The sequence below is a fragment of the Ambystoma mexicanum genome, chromosome 13 (genome assembly GCF_040938575.1).
Source record: "Ambystoma mexicanum isolate Mex_15411 chromosome 13, UKY_AmexF1_1, whole genome shotgun sequence".
Lineage (NCBI taxonomy): Eukaryota > Metazoa > Chordata > Amphibia > Caudata > Ambystomatidae > Ambystoma > Ambystoma mexicanum.
The window spans coordinates 475,178,091-475,200,322 of record NC_090938.1 but is presented as its reverse complement, the minus strand read 5'-3'; the positions used below and the strand labels follow the sequence as shown (position 1 = coordinate 475,200,322).

The following is a 22,232-nucleotide window of genomic DNA, read 5'->3' as shown; positions in this document are numbered from 1 at the left end:
CTTCAAAGGCGTAGCCCCAAACAGGCCACTTCACTCCCCCATCAGTCACAGCGTCGCACTCCTCCCTAGGCCACCGACTGGAAGGGCTGCCCGGGCTGGTCCATGAAGGCTGCCCCTCACTGTGATCCATGGGGCACTGCTCGCTCATCAACTGCAGGCACAATGGCCAATCTTCTGCGGTGCGGCCTGCAAGACTACAGCGTCGCACTGATACTTATGGTGCTCTGTCCCCAATCGGGACTAGAGAAAGAACCCGGGCCACTTCCTACACAGCTTACTCAAAAACCGGACCACCACAAGGCCGCAAATTGCGAAATCCTCAAATGAGGGAGTCAACAGTTCAATTTTCGTGTCTTTCGGGCCGGGAGCAGCGATGATTAGGTGGCCATCAGCTGCGCACCCCCTGATGGCCTCCCCAAAAATGATTATTAATGTGTAAACTGGGTTTGCGTTAGCTAGGTGAGCTTCATTTACATTACCATGTGTGCGAGTGAGGTACTTGGACATCTAAAGTAAAATTCAACAAGCATAACAAAGCCAATCATTTGTGTATGTGAATGGTGAATCTGTTAACTTTGCTGCCATGCAATAATATTGTTTCTCCATGTACAGGCCATTATATGCTCAAGTACATGGGTCATATGACATATTATCATCTTTTACCAGGTGTTGCATCATATGGCAAAAAGCTCACATACTTCCCACTCAAAGGGCCTCATTACGACCCAGGCGGTAAGTTACCGTCTGGGCCGTGACTTTACCACCATGGCGTAAACTATGATTATGCCATGGTGGTTGGCGGACTTACCGCCCCATTCCGGCCTTGGCGGGGCGGTAAGTCCCCAATCCCCATTTACCCTTCCCCATTCCCATTTTTGCCCAATAGGGCATAATGGGAGTGGGGAAGGCGTTAATTACGCCACCGTAAATTACGGTGGCGTAATTAACTCCATGGTCCCTTAGCGCCATGGATTTTAACACCTGCTAAAAGCAGGTGTTAAATCCGCCATGGCGCTAAGGGACCTCGTACTCAGGCGGTAAGGGTCGGCGCTGTTTACGCTGCCGTAAACCCCTTACCGCCTGGGTCGTAATGTGGCCCAAAGTCAGAGAAAATTGGACTTGCCTGACAGGACCTGGAGTGGAGAGGGGGTACCAGGGAGTGAGCCCGGACACAATCTTTGGAGTGCGGAGCATTGTGGCTCAGCTCCTTTTTAAAGTGCTCTTAAACATGATATAGCACTGCTCTATGCTATGAATAAAAGTCTAAAAATCAGCAGGGGCCTGTCTATTATGGGTGCCCTGGCACCACCCCGCCACGTTTCACCCCGCCACCCCAAATGCAACAAAACCCTTACTCGTAGTGTTTTTTACTTGCTCCATAATGCAAATCAACCATTCAGAGTCTTTGCATTTGAAAAGTATCAAAAAATATTACATTCTTGGCAAATGCGAAGACTGGTGTCCCTGCTACCCTGAACAGTGTTGTGCATGAGCTATAGCCCATAACATTGCAAAACAGTCACCCGATCGGGTTGGATTAACAGAAGTGTTCAGGCTCTCAGATGGACTGAATGGCAGTGATGGTGACAGACGTAACATGGCCAGTATCCCCCAAACCACAGTAGACCATTCCCGTGGGACATTTTACCATATTTTACCACTGTATTGTTGTAGGGGGTAGCAGGTCAGGGGCTAGAGGAATGGGGAGTCTAGGGTAGGAGGGAAACGAGGAGGCAGAAGAACAGGGATATGGGAGACCGGCCCCTTCTTAAAGATATGAGTTAAAGTGGTGCAATGGAATGTTATAGATCCATCATGAGATTCTCGTCCCATACAGCACAATGAAGGTCTCTTCATCCCACCCTCACCCTGCATGTCTCATTCTGGTGTGGGGTAAAATTGCTGATTGTAGTCTTGGCCTAATTCACCGACAGATCGAGGGAGGGGTGAAAGGAGGAACCTCTGCCTTTATACCCTGTGTGCTGTGGCTGCCTGGGAAGGAGTATGAGCAACTGGGCCAGAGATAGTGATAATATGTGTTAGCCAAAAGGAAGATTAACCCTAGAGTCTGCCTGAATGGGTAACAATTGGGTGTGTGTGAACATTTTGACAATCTGGACCCCAGGTTCAACACCAAGTTGACCTCAGAGGACCACACAGCCAAATCAGAGGTAAAAATGTGAAAGATTTCCTAGGATACATTCAGATGTGCTAAGTATATTTAGTGGCAGCAGAAACGTACAGAATGTGCAAATGTCAATCTAGACTGCCTCCAGACTGCAGAAAATTACTTCTTGAGAAGATTATTATCGGCACCACAATCCATTTTGGTTTACGTAACCCACTTGGAGACTGGAATGTCGTATCAAACGGATATGATCTATCTAGGCCAATCTTAATATGGCATAGCCTCTGGTCGGCCAGTGGGGACAACCTAACAAAGCTCCTGGTTACTAACCTAATGAACTTTTCTGGCTGGAGCAAGGTGGGATGGCTCGCTTACATTAAGTCACTTCTCTATAAGTTGGATTTGGGACCCCGCTTTACTGACCACAAGCTTCTAGCTAAGATACTCAAAAAGACTTTGTAGACGTAAGATTGAGAAGTTCTATGCAGACAAAAGGGAAGACAAAATGATGCACAGTTCTCAGGCTAGAACATATCTCCCTTTTGCACCCAGCATGGGTCTACCAGGGCATCTCATCTTTGTGACAATACAGCAGGAAAGGATTCTGCTTTCCAGAGCCATGTTAAACATCCTCGCTCTGGCATTTGTGGTGCTGTAGCAATTCTGGCACACTTGATTCTTTTCTGTCCCATCTATGCAGATATCAGGAGGAGCTGGCTGATATGCGTCCTTAGAGACAGCGGGATAAGGCATTTTAGACCTGCTCTCCTATTCTTACTATTGTGTTCGGAGGTGAGAGTTGCCTTCGCCCTGGTTTGATACTTAAATAGGGCCTGGACAAGAAGAACCAAACTAATGAATACCAGCCCTGTTCATAATCTGCCTAAATCCAACTAGTCAGGTATTGTAATCATTTAATTTACTTCGCACACTGCTGAATTCTCTTCCTTGTACTACCCATACCACGCTGTGTTGTCATCCACAAACATGTATTCTATTTGAATTTAAACACGATAAGCTACATCCAGCACGTTTTGCTCAATATTAGAGCGCATTTGAGCTGTTCTCTTCCTGCATTTTCTTTGTTGGTATTACACTGTATGTAGTAATTCCCAATCAAATGTACTTTGTATTTAATGCTGCCCTCGACTGTGTGTATCTTCCTCTGGGATTGCATTTTATCTGAGATATATTTTGCAAAAGTAAATCTAACCAATACACTTTCCCCACCACCATCTCACACTTTTGCACAACAAATGGGCCTGAGAATTGTATTTATCTATTTTATTCATTTAGTTGCTATATGAATAATGAAAATGATACTTTAATCCCATACCTAATGCATACCCTGTGGAGATCCCTGCCTTAGAATGTATGGTCATTGGTATTTCCACTTCGAACAATTGTATTTATGGCTACTAAGTACATTTTATTTCCAGATAAGAGCAACGCTTAATCGTTTTGATACATAGACTCGGCATTCGCCATCATTTTACTTTTATTAGGTGTAATTAAATGTACTGCTTTTCAGACTTTGCATACAAGATTGTTTTACACTTTTACTGTGATTTTTGTATGGTGCAAATAAAGACTTATGGTTTGATAGTTAATGGGGACACCATCAACGTAAGAGAGGTGAGGAAGGTGTTAAAAAATGGGTTTGTGTAGGTTTGGTGGGGTGGTCTGCCGGTGCTCTCGCTAAGCCACCCTTACTGGTCCATGGTTTGGGGTTTAATGTTGGGCACACACCCATCATAGAAATGCGCTCTTAAATTGGCATGTAGGCATACATTGGACACACAGAGCATTAAAATTTGATTACAGGGTAACTATGGACGTTATTGGGCAAAGGCAGCATGAACATGTTTCAGTGGAAATACTGGGCACAACTCGCATTGAAAATGTTTTGACAAGACAATGCTAGCAGTTATTGGACATAGGCAGTATAGAACGGTGCCCCTACTATGGAATGCTTGCATATATTGGGCACAGCCATCATGGAAATGTATTCTTACAGGGGCAGACAGGCATATATTGGGCACTCCAGGATGCAATTGTTTTAGAGTGGCAATGTTGCAATATATTAGGTGCAGGGATGCTCAAGTGTGTTCTTAAAGTTGCAGGCTGTCATATATTGCGGACAGTCTGCAGTGACAATACTGTAATGTATTGTGCACATCCAAAATGGAAAGGTTTTTCAGTGGCAATACCAGCATATATTCGACAAAGGCAGCACAGATACTTTTTACAGTTGAAACACTGGCATATATTCGGCACTGACACATTAAAATAGCAGCAACATTGGCATATGTTGGGCACTTGCAGCACAAAAATGTGTTTTACATGGCAGTGCTGGCATTTATGGGTACCATGAAGTTACTGCATTTGCAGTCGGTGCCTTACAAATTACCTATAAATAAATATATTGTTCAGGCGGGCCTTTTGGATTTTCTTTGTTTATTCTTTTGACACACCCGGCATTATTTGTTTACAAAATGCTCCCACATACTGTGGACTTTTTCATTTATTCCCCTTCTGAAACAACTATAAATGGTATATCTTTTTAATACAGTTTTTCTGAAGTTTGTGCTGTAACATACCCCATTTCAACCTACTACTTAACACATTCTTATTAGGGTGAGAAACTCCGAAAATGATTTGCACTTCCTCAGTGCTCTGATTCAGGCCAATTTGGTGAACATATTTACCCCTCTGCTTGAAAAATACAAATAATCTGTATGCCAAGAAACCTCTACAAGTGTTTTCTCCGCCTGAGCACCACTATCCTTCCAGACATACCAGCCTAGTTCTGAAATCAGTTGTTTAGCATGTTAGACAGAAAACCTCTTCTTGGGAGGAGGTGTGCTTGGGAATAAGTTGATGACAGTCAATATCAAGGGACCTTGGTAGTATTTTCACCTCTGTCCTTACAACATTTTTGACATCGGTCAAATCTCTTCCCCTCTGCACCCATCATATCCATCGTGTTCCCTTACCTGCTGAACAAGGAACACTTAGCAATGTTCCAAATGCCTGTATGTAACTATTGATAAATGCCTGTATGTAACTATTGAATACAATAAGACTTGACAGAACCAGAACTTGTACTGCATCAAGGAATATAATGTTTGTATCACTATAGCCCATGGTTTACATGGTGTATTATGTGAAATGGCCTAGTTTGACCTAAAAGATGCCAACAGGATACCAAGATGGCCGCCGGCAACGACTGACGTGCCGACGGCTGCTCCGAGACCCCGGGCCCGGTTTAGCTGGAGAATCCACCACCCCCCTGGCGAGCGGGCTCCGGTGTTGAGTCGGGGTTGCTGGCGGGGACCTGGGGGTGAGATGAGAGCCCTCGGCGGTCCACCCCTTCTGCAGGCACAGCACAGAGTGCAGGGGCGGGCCTGCCCGTTTCGCGGGTGAAGCCGGGCCGCTCTGACGTGGGACCACATCGCTTGCGGGGGCCTGGGCGGGCGCGCACGGAGGAGTGGGCCCCCCCCTCCCCTGACGCACCTCGAGACCCGCTTGGCGGCCGCCTATCAAGAGCAGTTTCGGCGGGCACCGGGGCCCTCCGAGGCTTCGGCGCCATAAGGTTGGTGCAGGCGGCCGCCCTCTGCTTGTAGGCTCGGCGGGTTCGCGCTGGGGTGGTGTGCGGAGTGATCACCTTGCTGGAGCCTGTTCTCATGGAGAGGCGGGTATAGGTTTAGCCTCCCCCCGGCGTGCACGAACAGCGGACGGAGGACAGGGCAGCAGTGTTTAACCCGACCCCAGGAGTGCATAGGGGGCCAGGCCGAGGCGAGCGGGAAAAGCCTGAGGCGGCGGGTGCCGCGTCTTTACCCTAGTTCTCGGGTGGGGCCGAGCAGGGTCCGGTCCCGGTGCTGCAGGAGAGCAGGCGCCTAAGATTGCCACCCGTGGGCTGCAGCCTACGCCGGGCCCGCCCGCGGGGGGGGTTGGAGCCCCGGTTTTCCCCTGTGGTGCGGCCCCGTTTTAAGAGCTGAGAGCGGGGTGGTGCTCGGCCCTGTGTGGCTCCCGAAAAGTTTGGAGTTGGCGCTTTCCTGGGGACCTCCTGCGGGATACAATGATTAGGGAGGAGATAGGCAACAACATTAAAGCTTTTTTTGCCAGAAACATTGAGACTGATACGAGCCTCAGTACGAGATGGGATGCATTTAAAGCCACGTTGAGAGGGGACCTCAAGGCAGAGAGGACCCGACAGTTACGGACCTTAGAAGTCCGGCTGGAGGACGGGGTAGAGGCTGCGAGAGCCAAGCTCAAAGGGGACCCCTCTAGGAAGGTGCATAGGGAGTACAGGTTAGCTGAGGGGCAATTAAGACTCCTTAGGACTAAGAAAGCGGAGGGTGCATTATTGAGGGTTAGACAAAAACTGAATGCTAAGGCCAACAAGGCGGACTCGCTGTTGGCACGCCTGCTGACGGGCGTCAGTGACCGAAATGCGATAGCTGCCCTGAGGGCGGAAGGAGGGGAGAGGATTACTGGGTCGGAGGAAATCGGGGAACGTCTAACCGGGTTCTATGAAACCCTGTACGCATCCCAGGGCCCTGTCGCTCAGTCGTAGGAGGAGTTCTTGGATGGCCTGCCCCTGCCGCGCCTGTCCGGGGACATAGGGGAGGACCTGGGAAAGCCAATCAGGGAGGATGAGGTGCGGGCTGTCATTGCTACCCTCCCTTCCAACAAAGCCCCGGGTCCACAAGTCTTATTCTGCCATATTGGTTCCGCACCTAACCCGACTCTTGAACTCTTTTGGCCCTGCGGGCGGTATCTCCCCCTCCATGGAGGAGGCTAAAATTACTTTAATACATAAGGTGGGCAAAGATCCGGAGGACTGTACTTTGTATAGGCCTATTGCTTTAATAAACTCTGACGCAAAGATGTACACCAAAATTCTGGCTAAGCGTCTAGAGGCACATCTACCTGAGCTGATCCAGCTAGGTCTATCTGGATTTGTGCAGGGTCGCCAAACGGCCGATAATATCAGGAGAGTCGCCCACTTGGTCGAAAAGGTACAGAAGACCTCCACTCTGGCGGTTCTTTTAGCCTTGGATGCCGAGAAGGCGTTCGACCGGGTGGAGTGGTACTTTCTGTTCCCGGTGATGGAGCAAATGGGTCTAGGGGATAAGTTCATTGATATGATTTGTGCGATTTATAGAGCCCCCTCTGCGTGGCTGCTTATTAATGGCGCGATGTCCCGGCCCTTCCGGCTCGGACGCGGCACGAAACAGGGGTGCCCCCTGTGTCCGCTGTTGTTTTCCTTATACTTGGAGCCCCTGCTCCTGGCAATTCGGGAAGCGGAGGATATCCCCTTTGGGGGAGTACAGCATAAGGTGGCGGCTTTCACCAACGATATGCTCCTTACCCTGATGAACCCTTCTGTGTCGCTTGAGGGATGCACAACTTTGCTGTCTGCCTTTGGGGAAGTCTCAGGCCTAAGGGTGAACATACATAAGTCCGAAATTATGAACTTGTCGCTGCAGGGAGACGAGTTGAGGGCTCTGAGGACATCTTCACAGTATAAGTGGAGTCCATGGGGGATTCGGTACTTGTGGATCCGGGTCACCCCTCGGCTACCGGGATGGTACGGAGCAAACTATACCCCTGCTCTTGCTTCCATTAAAAGGGGCCTTAGGAAGTGGGGCACCTTTAAGTTATCGTGGATGGGAAGCGGGGCAGCACTAAAGATGGTGACCCTCCCGCACTTGCTCTACCTCTTTCAGGCGATCCCTCTGCCCGTCCCTGCATCCTTTTTCAAGGAGCTGGATAGGGCTGCAAAGGAATTAATCTGGGAGGGCAAGACGCCGCGCTTGGCGAAAAGACTTCTGACAGCCTCCAAGGGGGCGGGGGGCTTAGCACTACCGGACTTTAGACGCTACTATGAAGCGGCACAGCTCAGGGTGCTCCGCGACTGGTTCTCTGAGGAATACAACAAACATTGGGTCAGGATGGATAGAGCGGTGGCGCACCACCACCTAGGCGAGGCACTCTGGCTTCCCCGCAGGCTGAGGCCGGCTCACCTGTATTTAAGTGCCATAACCAAGGGCCTAGTTGATATCTGGGACAGGGCGGTGGAGAAGTTGGGGGTCAGCACCTTCCCGTCGCCTTTCACCCCTATTTTCAACAATGGTGACTTTGCCCCTGGGTTGGAACAGGGGGCCTTTCGGAACTGGGAAAGCAGTGGGTGCAGGGTCATTAGAGACCTATTTCAGGGGCAGGAAATGAAATCGTTTGAGGACTGCAAGCGGGAGTTCGGGGTAGGCGAGAGTGAGCGGCTTCGATATTACCAGATTAGGCATAGGGTATTGTCGCGGGAAATCAAAAGTGCAGCGACGCGGGGCTTAACTCAGTTTGAACGGTTCCTGTTGTCAAAAGAGGGTTCCAGGGGGCTGATATCAAATATATACAAGCTTTCAGGAAGCGCTGGTCCCGCTATAAAGTGGCCATACATGTCCAGATGGGAGCAGCTCCTGGGGAGGGAGATGGAACGGGGGGAATGGGAGAGGCTATGGAATGTGATCCCGAAGGTGGCTAAGGCGACCCAGTTACAGGAGGCCTGGTATAAGTACCTAATGGGTTGGCATTTTACCCCAGCGCGCCTTCGGGCAATTTTCCCGGCAACGTCTGGTACATGTTGGAGGGGTTGCGGGGACGAGGGAACTGATGCACATATTTGGTGGGATTGTCCTAATATTAGCTCCTTCTGAAGAGTGTCTCCTGCGCACTGGATCAGGCATTTGGAAAAGGTACGAGTCAAGACTCTTGTGAGGTTCTGGTGGGAAGGTGGAGGGAGGCGGGGAGGAGGGAAGGGGGAGGACCGCGCAAGGCGAAGGTGGTCTTTATCCTGGCAGCCATGTCTCTCCTTGCCCAAAGGTGGAAAAGCTCAGCGATACCCACAGAGCGGGATTGGTTGGATAAGCTGTGGGAGATTGTATCTTTGGAATGGGCTACGTTCGTGGCTGCAGACAACCTGAGCCGTTTTGCTGCGGAATGGGGAGAAACCTTACACTTCTTGAAGGGCGAGTTCCGGGAGCAATGGCGCCCTCACAGACTGAGACTTCTGAACTTATCGGTTTAATTGCTGGAATGGGAGGGATGGGGGGGTCGAGGGGTTTCGGGCTCCCTGGGGAGGCTCAGGGTGCTCCGCGAGTGGTTCTCTGAGGAATACAACAAACATTGGGTCAGGATGGATAGAGCGGTGGCGCACCACCACCTGGGCAAGGCACTCTGGCTTCCCCGCAGGCTGAGGCCGGCTCACCTGTATTTAAGTGCCATAACCAAGGGCCTAGTTGATATCTGGGACAGGCCGGTGGAGAAGTTGGGGGTCAGAACCTTCACGTCGCCTTTCACCTCCATTTTCAACAATGGCGACTTTGCCCCTGGGTTGGAACAGGGGGCCTTTCGGAACTGGGAAAGCGGTGGGTGCAGGGTCATTAGAGACCTATTTCGGGGGCAGGAAATGAAATCGTTTGAGGACTGCAAGCGGGAGTTCGGGGTAGGCGAGAGTGAGCGGCTTCGATATTACCAGATTAGGCATTGGGTATTGTCGCGGGAAATCAAAAGTGCGGCGACGCGGGGCTTAACTCAGTTTGAACGGTTCCTGTTGTCAAACGAGGGTTCCAGGGGGCTGATATCAAATATATACAAGCTTTTAGGAAGCGCTGGTCCCGCTATAAAGTGGCCATACATGTCCAGATGGGAGCAGCTCCTGGGGAGGGAGATGGAACGGGGGGAATGGGAGAGGCTATGGAATGTGATCCCGAAGGTGGCTAAGGCGACCCAGTTACAGGAGGCCTGGTATAAGTACCTAATGGGTTGGCATTATACCCCAGCACGCCTTCGGGCAATTTTCCCGGCAACGTCTGGTACATGTTGGAGGGTTTGCGGGGAGGAGGGAACTGATAAACATATTTGGTGGGATTGTCCTAATATTAGCTCCTTCTGGAAGAGTGTCTCCTGCGCACTGGATCAGGCATTTGGAAAAGGCACAAGTCAAGACTCTTTTGAGGTTCTGGTGGGAAGGTGGAGGGAGGCGGGGAGGGGGGAAGGGGGTGGACCGCGCAAGGCAAAGGTGGTCTTTATCCTGGCAGCCATGTCTCTCCTTGCCCAAAAGTTGGAAAAGCTCAGCGATACCCACAGAGCGGGATTGGTTGGGTAAGCTGTGGGAGATTGTATCTTTGGAATGGGCTACGTTCGCGGCTGCAGACAAACTGAGCCGTTTTGCTGCAGAGTGGGGAGAAACCTTAGACTTCTTGAAGGGCGAGTTCCGGGAGCAATGGCGCCCTCACAGACTGAGACTTCTGGACTTATCGGTTTAATCGCTGGAATGGGAGGGATGGGGGGGGTCGAGGAGTTTCGGGCTCCCTGGGGGAGGGGGGGGGGATAGTTTGTTGATCTTTCTGTATTATTAAAAATAATAAAGAGAAGTTTTAAAAAAAAATGCCAACATATATAAATACACAAGTAATATATGTGCTCAGAGGCTTTTCACTGTCCATTACCAACAGCATTTTAGGAAATGCACACTTTCCTCTAGAAGCCACAAAGCCTCTACTATTTGGGAGCAGATGTGATGTAGTGACTAGGTTGGAGGATATGGTCTCAGGTCACTTAGATGTGCATCGGGACTCCCACACCTGACAAATCTGTTTTATCCTGAGCAGATCTCTTTACCTGAGTTCAGTTATTTGCCAACATTTGGATCACGCCCTGTTTTCCAACACTCTGAAGCCAGAAAACCCAAAGGAGAACTGAAGGTGCTCCGGTGGAACCACTCTAGCTGGCATTTTAGATCTGCTGATGGGAAGTAGTGGCGTGCTTGTAAGTGGAGAACTCCTACTATGTTAGAGATACCCAGGAATTTGTCTAGCCCCATCCACCAGATCTGGAGACAAAGTTTCAACAGAGAAACCACTGGGAAAGAAAAAAGATAGCCAGTAAAAACATCCACACTGAAAGAAGGCAGCATCCCCAAAGACAATTCAGTTAAGGAGAGGTTAATTCAGAAGAACTGTTGGACTCCAGCTGCCAGACACGTTTCCTTTGTTTTGTTTGTTTGCTCACTGCACTACAAACCTAGCAGTGAATAATGTGAGCTGGTGGGGCATCGGAAGACTGGCCCCGCTGGCTCTCATTATTATGCCAGCCGCGTAAACACACTGACTGAGAGCATAGGAGGCCTCTCCTGTCAGTCAGCATGTTTGCGTTGCAGAGACCCGCAACGTGAACACACTGACTGACAGGAGAGGTCTCCTCTCCTGTCGGCATCGTGTCTGTGTTCGGAGTGGAGGGGAGGGCCATCCAGTCCTACCATGGTTTTCCGGGCACGTGTGTGGATGCATGCAGGCAAGATGAGTGTCACGAATGGCAATTAAATGCAGACATGCCACACAATGTCTACACAAAATGGGGGTTCCCAGACATAGATCTCTTTACTACACAAGAGAAAGCACAATGCCAAGACTGTGCATCCAGGTTTACCCAGACAAAATCCAAGGAGAACGCTCAATTAATGAACTGGTTAGGGAAATGTGCATTCGCTTTTCCCCCCCAACACCTCTTCTCAATAAAATAGTCCATAAACTACACCAGGAACAAGTAACCTTGATCCTAATAGCTCCAATGTGGGCACAACAAACATGGTGTTCACACCTCCAAATGATGTCTCTTTGTCCTCCAATAAAACTACCGTCCCATACAACATGTTATCACAGAACCAAGAGACAACACTTCACCCATGCCCTCAGACTCTGAACTTTGCAGCTTGTCTCCTGAGGTCATAAAATGTGGTCATTTAAACCTAGACCGAAGGTGCATGGACATTCTAAAAGGAAGCACAAAAACCTAACACAAGACATTGTTATATCAAAAAATTGAAACTTTTTGTGTTATGGTGCAAAGCTTGTACAATCAATCCAATTGACTGTTCCCCTTCACATTTTGGTACACTATCAACTATATCTTTTGGACTCAGGCTTAGTCTTCAATTCATTACGAGTACACCTGGCTGCTCTCTCAGCCTACACCACTTCACAAAGTAAAGTTTCATGGTGGAAGGTACCTGTGGTTAAAGCATTCATGGTGGGTGTTAAAAAAATATACCCTCCAGTTTCTAATCCAGCTCCTGGGTGGGACTTGAATATTGTACTTACAAGGTTCATGGGGGTCCCCTTCAAGCCAATGCACAAAGCCAGTTTTAAACATCTCACGTATAAGACTGCTTTGCTTGTTGCTATCACATCTATATGAAAAGTTAGTGAACTACAAGCACTTTCAGTGCAAGATTCTTTTGTCATTATTCACAAAGACAAGGTTGTCCTACGTCCACATCCATGTTCTTCTCCTAAATTCATCTAAAAGTTCCATGTGAATCAGTCCATAGAGCTTCCTACTTTCTTCCAACACCCCAAACATGCAGCAGAAAAAAGCCTACATACTCTTGATATCAGAAGGGCAGTCATGTATTACCTACAAAAGACAAAACCAATTAGAAAAACAGACCTTTTTTGTATCTCTGGCTGCAGGGAGAGAGGGTGATCCTATCTCTATATCGGCTATTTCAAAATGGATTGTCAGGTGCATCCATGTTTGCTATTCTCTTGCCAAGAGAACGTTACCTTTCAAGCCTAGAGCACGCTCAACTCGGTGCACACGGGCAACTCTAGCCTTCATAGCAAATATGCCCTTAGATGCCATTTGCAAGCCTGCCACTTGGAATTCCCTTCATACCTTCACACAACATTACTGTTTAAATACACATTCTAAAGGTGACACACAGGTGGGTCAGGCGGTGTTAATACATCTCTTTGCCGCTCTCCCTTCAAATAACCCACCTCCTCCTCCTAGTACTGCTTGCTAAGCTATGCAAAGCATGTGATTCTAAGCAGATCTGCAAGCCTCAGAAGGCATACACAACTTACTGTAATCGTATTTCTGATGCTTATCTGCTTAGATTCACATGAGACCATCCTTCCTCCCCTCTTGGATTCGAAGGTTCTTGCGTAAATCACAGATGTTTCACATATCATCACAACGTACCTATCCTCCATGCACACACTTGTACTCCCTCTTGTCAAAGCCAAATAATCTGAGGGACCTCGACGCGTGAGGGATCATGGGTACAGTGGACATCACACTAGGAATAGAATTACAGACACACCCTGTCGACGTCCCTTTTCGAACTTCGAAAACTTAATGTGCAATACTCTGCAGCTACCACTAGATGTCGGCGTATGCAAAGCATGTGAATCTAAGCAGATACAAGCATCAGAAATCCGATTACGGTGAGTATTGTATGATATATATATATATATATATATATTTCTGAGGCTTGTGAAATCTGCTTAGATCTCACATGCTATGCATAGGCCGACATTTAGTGGAAGCTGCAGAGTATTACAGTTGTTGTTTTCGAAACTCGGAAAGGGACGTCGACAGGGCGTGCCAGTAATACTATCCCTAGTGTGACATCCACTGTACCCATGGTCCTTCACACGTCGAGGTCCCTCAATTTGTTTTTTTCCGCCATCATCGATGGACGCTTAATCGCAGAGTTCCAGTTTCGGCTAACGCCAAAGTTTTATAGTTAGTACTCTTTCTTTCTATCCTTTTATCGCTGACGTTCAACAAACATCTCGACAGCGCTGGAAAGGACGATTGTAGAGCAAAGACCTTGCTTCGACGAACCCACTCGGCCTTGGAAGGCCGCACCGGGCCTCGGCCCAAACAGTAGGGAGAGTGGGGGGTGGACATTTCTTAGGGCTCACTAAGAGAATGTATGTTCCCCTTTGTTCACTCTCTTTTTTTGCCTAGCTGCCCTTCCTTTAAACCATGGAAAACTCTCCATTAAATTCAGCCCAAGTTGTAATAAAATGTTTCTGTGGAAAGACAGCACTGTGGGTGCAATATTTGTCTTGCACAGGGCCACAACGAGGGCCATTGTCAAGCTTGTTCGCTCTTCAAACCTAAAACACTCAAGGACCGAAAAACCAAACGTTGTGCCCAACACGCCATACAGGCCGCCTTGGACGTGGAGGGGGCAACCAGCAACGGCATCATCGCCGCCTTTTCGTACGGCAAAGGTGACAGGGAATCGGCCGATTCCCACGTGCTAGGCCCTGACCCCAATAGACAGGCCGGCAGCACTGTTACGGGGAGGATACCCGGTGGCAGTAGCACACATAGTGCAACTCACACCAAACACATATCCCGCGGCCGAAGGTCGACAACGCCATCTTCGACATGGCCAGACACGACTCCAAGGGGATGGTCCACAAGTTCCCTGTCCCCTGGGCACTCCAGATCTAGATCGCCACACGACAGGTCCCAAAGTTGCATGTAAAAAGCAACACGGACGCCGTGATTAAAACACAGACCGAAAGCCGAGCGTCAGAGGACGCAGCTTCAGACCGCACTTCCGTCAACTCAACATCACACTCCCAAGTCGAAATCGGCGAAAGGTTCCAGTACCTCAAAATGATCACATCTCTTCCAAAAACATGTCCCTGAGACGCTTCTCAAGGGGAGAATGTCGAAAAAACATAACTCCAAGAGTCACCAGTCTACTAAAACTCACCATTCCCAAAGAGGTGGAAGTAATTTTCGCCGCTTTCGAGGACAAAACTTACAAAGGGATTCCAGTTATGGACAAGGCCAGGCCTCATCCTGGGGAAACAATCAGGGACAGGCTTCCCAAGGTTTCCAAAAAAGGCCAGCGCAGATCTCGTGGCCAGGGAGGTCCTCCACTTCCAGAGGTGGAGCTACACTTACAGAAAAATGACCACCCACTTCGGGTCCCCTCCAATGCCTCTCCAGTCAGAGGGAGAACAACACACTTCAACCATGCATGGGAGGGAATCACCTTGGACAAGTGGGTGCTATCAACCGTAGCGGGCAGTTATTGCGTGGAACTACTTCAGCAACCCTCAAATCATCCCTGTGTCAAAAACCAACCACCAAATAGGAGCAACGCATCCTCCTGCAGGAGGTCTCAACACTGTTACTCAAGGACGCCATCGAAATCGTCCCGGGGCACCAGGTAAACAAGGGTAGCTATTCAATTTACTTCCTTGTGCCAAAGAAAGATCTGAAAATGAGCCCAGTATTAGACCTACTCCCTGCAAACACCTATGTCAAGCCACAGAAATTCTGCATCAAAATGCTACAAGTAATCCCACTGCTAAAGCGGGGGCACTACACAATGCAACATTGAATATGAAAGATGGCTATTTTCATATTTCAATGTTCCCTGCGCACAGACGATTCTTGTGTTTCAAAATAGCAAACCAGCACCACCAATTCAAAGTGCTACCCTTCGGCATAGCATCCACCCCAAGGGTATTCACCAAGGTACTGGCAGTGGTGGCAGGGCACCTGCGCAGGGAGGCAATCCCTGTGTACCCCTACCTGGATTACTGGCTGATCACACGGGAGTCTCCCAAATTTACAGGCAAACACTCAAAGAACGATAAACCTCTTCCAATTGGGCTTCTCAATAAACGAGAAAAAATCAAGCCTTGTACCAAACACAACCAAACCGTTCCTAGGAGCTTTCATAAACTCAGAGGAGGAGTTAGTCTTTCCATCAAAGGAAAGAGTCCAAAACATGTTACTGCAAATACCTCAGTATCAGGCCGGTCACCAGAGAAGCATACGCAAAGCAATGTGTTTGCTCGGCATGATGGCATCTTGGATATATCTGGTCCCACATGCACGTCTGCACATGCGCCCCATGCAGGAGTGGTTGGCGAAACACTGGTCTCAGGCAAGCGGTCAGTGGGACGATCTAGTGGACGTTTTGCCAACACTAGTAGAAAGCCTTCGCTGGTGGACAAGGGACAATCTGTTGAAGGGAAAACCCTTCCATGATCCAGCAGTGCAAGCGGTAGTAACAACACACGCGTCACTCTCTGGGTGGGGGGCACATCACCTTCATCACACAGCACATGGTCTGTGGACTCACATCATGATACAGAATCACATAAACCTGCTAGAACTTGTGGCAGTATTCAGCTTTCGAATGGACAGCTGACAAATCAATCGATACAGATCTTAACCGACAGCACCACTGCAATGTTCTACATCAACAAGCAGGGGGGCACACATTGTCCAAATCTGTCCAAGCTAACACAGAAAATATGGAAATGGGCACTTAGACGGGGGATGTTCCTATCTTCCCAACATGTTCCAGGGAACTCAACACCCTGGAGATTCCCTACAAGAGGAACACAAGTGGCAACTAGATACAAATGTCATTGTTACCCCACACTAGACTTGTTTGCTACAAAAGAAAACAAGCAATGCCCAGACTTCGCATCCAGGTTTCCCCAACCAGACTCCGAGGGGAACGCTGTATGGATGAGCTGGTCAGGGAAATTTGCTTGCGCTTTCCCCCCAACTCCTCTAATGAGCAGGGTGGTGAACAAAATTCACAAAGAACAGATGATGCTCATCCTAGTTGCTCCCATGTGGGCAAGACAACCATGGTTTCCACATCTGCGCAAGCTGGCGATGTGCGATCCCATTAAACTCCCGTGCCAGACCAACTTACTGACCCAACACGGGGGAATAACAGTACATTCTCAGCCTCACTCAATGAACTTGGCAGCATGGCTCCTGAGATCATAGAGTTTGGACATCTAAACTTACCACAACGGTGTATGGATATCGTCAAGGAGGCACGTAAACCAAACACAAGACACTGTTATTTCGACAAGTGGAGGAGATTTGTAATTTGGTGCCAGTCTAAACAAATAAACCCCATAGAATGTACTCCATCACACATTCCTAACTATATGCTCCACTTGTTAGACTCAGGATTAGTATTCAACTCTATAAAGGTTCACCTGGTGATTTATCAGTTTACACCACCTCTCAGAGTAAAGTATTGTGGTGGAAAGTTCCAGTCAATAAAGCGTTCATGGAAGGAGTAAAGACACTCCACCCTCCAATTTCAAACCCACCACCAGGCTGGGATCTCAATGTAGTACTCGCAAAGCTCATGGGACCTCCCTTTGAGCCTATGCATAAGTCAAGTCTTAAATGCCTGACATACAAGACTGCCTTCTCAGTGGCTATTATTTCCATAAGAAGAGTTACTGAACTGCAAGCATTGTCAGTGCAGGACCCTTTCTTTGTCATACACGATGACAAATTGGTTTTACGTACACCCCTTATGTTTTCACCTAAATTAATTTCCAAATTTCACGTGAACCAATCCATTGAGCTACCGGCCTTCTTCCAGAATCCAACTAGCTCAGCTGAGAAAACACTACATACACTAGATGTAAGGAGGACGGTCCTTTACTATGTAAACAAGACCAGACCGTTTAGGAAAACAGACCAACTGTTTATCTCCATAGCACCAGGCAGAGAAGGAGACCGCATTTCCAAGAATGATAGTCAGATGCATGCAGCTCTGTTACTCATTGTCAAGTAAAACTCTGCCTTTCACACCAAGCGGTTTTAAAACATCTATTTGCCACTGGATCTTCTTGCAACCCACCACCTTCTCCTAACACTGCGCACTAATCTATGCATAGCATGTGATCTAAGCAGATTTCACAAGCCTCAGAAGGGATACATTACTCACTCTAATCGTATTTCTGATGCTTGTATCTGCTTAGATTCACATGCGCCCACCCACCCTCCCCTTGGAGATAAGGTGCATGGCTGTTTATATAAGCTTCTCTGAAACATATCTGCTTTGATACACCTGTACTCACGCTACACTTCATGCTACCTCATGTCAGAAACAAAACAATCTGAGGGATCTTGACGCGTGAAGGACCATGGGTACAGTGGACGTCACACTAGGGATAGTATTACTGGCATGCCCTGTCAACGTCCCTTTTCGACTTTCGAAAACAACAACTGTAATACTCTGCAGCTTCCACTAGATGTCGGCCTATGCATGGCATGTGAATCTAAGCAGATACAAGCATCAGAAATTACGATTACAGTGATTAATGTATCCCATATATACTAGCCTAACTACCCGGCTTCGCCCCCAGGATGTCCAATCTCAGATTTATTTTCATATTCTACTGAAACAGATTAACAAATATTGTTGTTTGCCACAAAGGTAAAACACGATACATGTTCATTTCACTAATTAATTGAACATCAAATTTTCATTTATCTCTGATTTAAATTCTCACATGAATATCATATTTGTCGCGGGGTTGCTGCCTTCAGCGATGGGGGCTAGCGGCCTTGTGGCGGGATGGCGCTTCGGGTGCTCCAGCGGAGTTCTGGGGGAGGGCTCACAGGGCCGACAGTGTTAGTCTCCCGTTCCTGCCGATTCTGCAGGTCGCTAGCCGCAGCAGGATGTTCTTCGGGGATATCTGGGAGGGGGGGCGGAGTGCCGCACACTTACTCGTCGGGCCGTCCTGGGCGGGAGTCCGTCCGCGACTTCACAGCCGCAGGCAGCGCAGGTCCCGCATTCACTGGGCCTCCTCACATTCGCCGGCGAGAGATTTCGATTTAGGATTTCTCCCGCTAAACACGTCCGATTTAGCTCGGGTTTTCTGCAAGTTGGTGGGGGGGCCTTCTCACGTCTGTTCCACCGCAAGTATTCCGGGGGGTGGCGCAATGTGGGGGCTCAACTCACATTACGGACCCTCTAGGTGGAGAGCTTACACAAGAAGGCAGCTCATCCGCGCGCCCCCTGGTGGCCGTCCGCCCCATTCAACTCTTTAAATGCTAGTTTCGTACATTGCTATTCTTTCAAGAGACTCGCTGGCATTTAAGTACTGATTAAATGCCTTACTCCATGTCTTCAAGGATATATGAGGGAGGGAATCGGGCATTTCTGTCTGGCTCTCCAGTGTACTGTTTCAACATGTTTTCGTAGCCTTGGACCATTGAAGCGAAATAATATCTACAGCAAAGCAGTTTTACATGAGGCAAAGAGGCACCGTTAAAGAGAACAGAGAGAAAACAAAATGGTGATTCTAGTCATCTTAAAATGGCTGCGCTCTAGCTGGGCCAATAGCTACGTAATAACTAATGAGCATGTATTTATTAACACTTTGAATGAGGCAGTCGGTCCTCGGCCAACCAATTATCATGCATTTCCTTCCACCCAGGGATGTCTAGATTTTCTGGACTGACAACAGATCGAAAAAAGACCTGCATAAAGTTTCTCGTGTCACTGCATGAAACTAGCACAGATAAAAAAAAAGACCTGCACGAAGTTTCTTGTTGTGCTACATGAAACTAACATCGTAGCGAAACACCACTTCATTGGCGGTGGAACTGTAATAATGATTTCGCAGAACGGGCAGAAGCAGATTCCAGTGCAGATTCTGCACTTTTCACGTCACGTGTGAAAAGTTTGGCTGGTTGTAGACACTGTGTGTTTCCTCTTTGTACAGGCCTGGGCACCCTCACGTATCACCTTAATTGAACAAAGAATGTCCCCCTAGAGACCAATGAATCCTGTGGAGTGTGGGAGCAGTGTGGAGGTCAGCAGTGAAGGGGTTGATTCAACAATCTCTCTTGTAAACTTAAAAGAGCCACTGACAGGGACTAAAATATGGCCACCAATGAGGAAGGAAGAGCTGGCCGAGTTTTACTACGCTTGAGCAGGAGACTAGCTGCCCAGGGTGGAAGACGTGAGTAGAGGGGACGATGTGATCCCTGGGGACTATAGGAGGGGTTGGGGGTAAGGCCATGCTAGCATGAAATGGTTGATTAGGCCGAGAGCTTGGCTGCTTTGGGTATTCTGGGTGGGGAGTTTCCACAGATGCTGGTACTCAGTGGCACGTGGCCCTCTGTACTAAGGGGCTCAGCGGGAATAGCAGCCCCTTGTGGCATTTCTAGATGGTTGAGTGTTGCAAAACACCAATCTTTACCCTACTAATGCTTCTAACACTGACATGCAGGGAGTTTGTTCGGGTAGCATTTATCTCCTGGGAGCCCAAATAATGACAGCCACAGATAACCATAATATGCATGCTGGCTAAATAATGAAGCAAAATCACTTTGAAAAAGCTAACAATGCAGATCAGCTGCTTGCAGTGAAACTAAAACATGCACATAAAGTGAGTTACTCCTTCATCCCATGCCAGAGGCCGGTGGGAGGAGTCCGCGTTTGTGGGCGCACCCAGGCACACTCATATGTACAACAAATTTAAAGTGGAGGTTTATTTTGCGGTGCAAAAGCCTCCAGTCCCGTAGGACGGACTCCCATCTGTATGAAGGAAAGGGGACTGTGGACTAGGAGTACTGTAGTCACTACAATGAGTAACTGTTTCTATTTTAAAGCGTTACAGACAGATTATCATAGAGGAGAGTGCAAAAAGCAACTTTTCCCAAACAATTCTATCAAACGCTTTATACTGAAGAGGAAGTCCCCCATCATAGACAGGGAGATTATTTAAAAGAGATACAGTTGCCAGCTTTATCAGGGGAAGTGTCTTTAACATAATAGGAGGGGAATTACACCCCTAGAAGTGGCTGACTCATTTTAATACTCTTAAATTAAATAAAGCCTGGGGTCACAGCAGGTTCTCCACAAACATTCTGTGGTATATGAGTGCCAATTTTTACTTGGTTAGTTAATTAATTCTTTTAAGAATCCTGTACTTTAATTTATACTGTATCTAAACCTTGCATTTCTGTGACCCCCATACTGAGGAAGGTCTCAAGTATGTGGGTCATATAGACCCATCACACTCATAAACTTAATTGCAAACATTCTCTCAAAACTTTCAGCTGGCTAGATAATGCTGGATCTGGGTGATCATTACTAATAAGGTTTTATTTGAGGTAGGCAAATGTTTGATAATGTTCGCAGGCTAGCACATCTGGTAGAGAAGGCAGGATATAGAGGGCTCCCATCTGTCTTGGCATCTTATATGCTGAAAAACCATTTGATCGTGTACACAACTTTTCTATTTGAGAAGCAGTTAGAATTTGGAGAAGGTTTTCTCAAGTTGAGTAAAAGTAAACAGGATACCCTTCAGACTCATTTAGCTCAAAAGGGGCAATATACATGTTTGCCTCCTATCACCTTTATTGTTTGGTTTAGGTTTAAAACCCATTGCCTGTAAAATTAGATCCAATAATGTAATTCAGGGCATACTTTTCACCTCTAAGTATCACGCATTAAGCCTATTCATGGATGATACCTTTGTTTTCATGGAAACCCTCGGAATTTGAACAATATAATTTAATATATGGAATGAAAATGTTTCTGGTATAATCTGAGCTTTTACATTTAACTCTTAACTGCCCAAGAAGTAGAAGCAGTGAAAAAATGAGTACATTGTAATTGGGCCACCAGGTATAAAATGCAATTAGGGTTAAATATTACGAATTACGTAGGATCATGATATAAGGTTCATTATCTCAAATTATTACAGTACATCCAACTAGAATTGGACAATTGGCAATGTTGTATGCCTCATGGCTGTGAAGAATAAACACTATTAAAATGATAGTTTTACCTCAGTTATTGTTTTGCCAGCCATTACCAGCTCCTGTAACTGAAACGTTCTTCAATGCACTCGAAAAAATTGTTATGAAGTATGTTTGAGGTGGGAGATCTCCAGTGCTTTCCAGATCTTTGTTAAAAACTCCTAAAAGCCAAGAAGGGCTAATGGTGGGACAGTCATTCATAGGTAATATTTGTGTAAAAAAGGAAGACATGCTAAATGGTATCTATAACTCAGTAATTATTAGAACAAACTGTGTTAAACATTTTAGATGTTCTTTCTATTTAATATGGCATAACCACCTTCCCATCGTCTTTTAGTCCTTTACAACAACATCTTAACTTGACACCTGCTTTCCACAATAACGATTTTGGAAAGTGGAAGGAAGGAGGGAGGTTGTTGGTCGGAAGTGATATATTCATAGAACATAAAGTAAAATCCTTTGAAACGTGCAAGCCAATTTTTGGAAATGAACGAATAGACCAACTTTGATTCCTACAAATAAGACATTAGGTTGGTACACAGAAGAAGAATACTTTTGGAACTAATAGAAATTCTACTTTTAACGCAAGGGGCCGAGGAAACGGGCATTGTTGACTTATGAAGTTCTCAGATAGTTGTAAAGCAACACATTTGGAGGTATATGAAAAAGA

The 22,232-nt window shown here is 47.4% G+C and overlaps 1 protein-coding gene across 5 annotated transcripts in view; it reads left to right on the top strand.

Annotated features, from left to right (window-relative positions):
• MAPT (microtubule associated protein tau) overlaps positions 1–22,232 on the top strand; it is a 609,480-nt gene that overhangs the window by 557,775 nt on the left and 29,473 nt on the right. The window lies entirely within an intron of this gene.